The sequence below is a fragment of the Medicago truncatula genome, chromosome 6, assembly GCF_003473485.1.
Source record: "Medicago truncatula cultivar Jemalong A17 chromosome 6, MtrunA17r5.0-ANR, whole genome shotgun sequence".
NCBI lineage: Eukaryota > Viridiplantae > Streptophyta > Magnoliopsida > Fabales > Fabaceae > Medicago > Medicago truncatula.
The window spans coordinates 29066277-29066906 of record NC_053047.1 but is presented as its reverse complement, the minus strand read 5'-3'; the positions used below and the strand labels follow the sequence as shown (position 1 = coordinate 29066906).

Genomic DNA, 630 nt, shown 5'->3' with positions numbered 1-630 from the left:
GAGACTTCATATATACCTGCCTCTTTCTTAGAGGGAGTAGGAGTAGTGACGGCTCTCTCGTTGGTCCATTGGTAGTGATTCTGAGCCATGTCCTCAATCAAAGCATAAGCCTCCGTGTAGTTTTTGTTCATTAGAGCTCCACCTGCAGCTGCATCGACAGACATCTTAGTGGTATAAGACAAGCCATTATAAAACGTGTGGACTATAAACCACTTCTCTAGGCCATGGTGGGGACAAAGTCTAAGCATTTCCTTGAAACGCTCCCACGCCTCATAGAGAGACTCCCCATCTTTTTGATTGAAACGCGTGATTTGGTCTCTAAGCTTAGCGGTTTTGGATGGGGGGAAAAATCGGGCGAGAAATGCTCGCCTCATATCGTCCCATGAAGTAATGGAACCGACTTCTAGGGAATGGAACCAAGCGCTAGCTCTATCCCTTAAGGAAAAGGGAAAGAGATGAAGTCTTACGGCTTCTTTGTTCTCTTTTTTGGTGCCACAAAGTCTAAGGAAGGAAGAAATATGGAGATTTGGATCCTCATTGGGTGATCTAGAAAACTGATTCTGCTGCACTAAATTGAGTAGTGCAGGCTTGATTTCGAAGTTATTACCCGCAACCGTTGGGTACACGATA

At 45.1% G+C, this 630-nt stretch overlaps 1 non-coding gene across 1 annotated transcript; it reads left to right on the top strand.

The window, feature by feature from the left end:
• Positions 1–219: 219 nt before the first annotated feature.
• On the top strand, positions 220–326 carry LOC112418196 (small nucleolar RNA R71). Its single transcript, XR_003008439.1, has one exon. It is a non-coding gene; the product is annotated as a small nucleolar RNA R71 (small nucleolar RNA).
• The last annotated feature ends 304 nt before the right edge of the window (positions 327–630 follow it).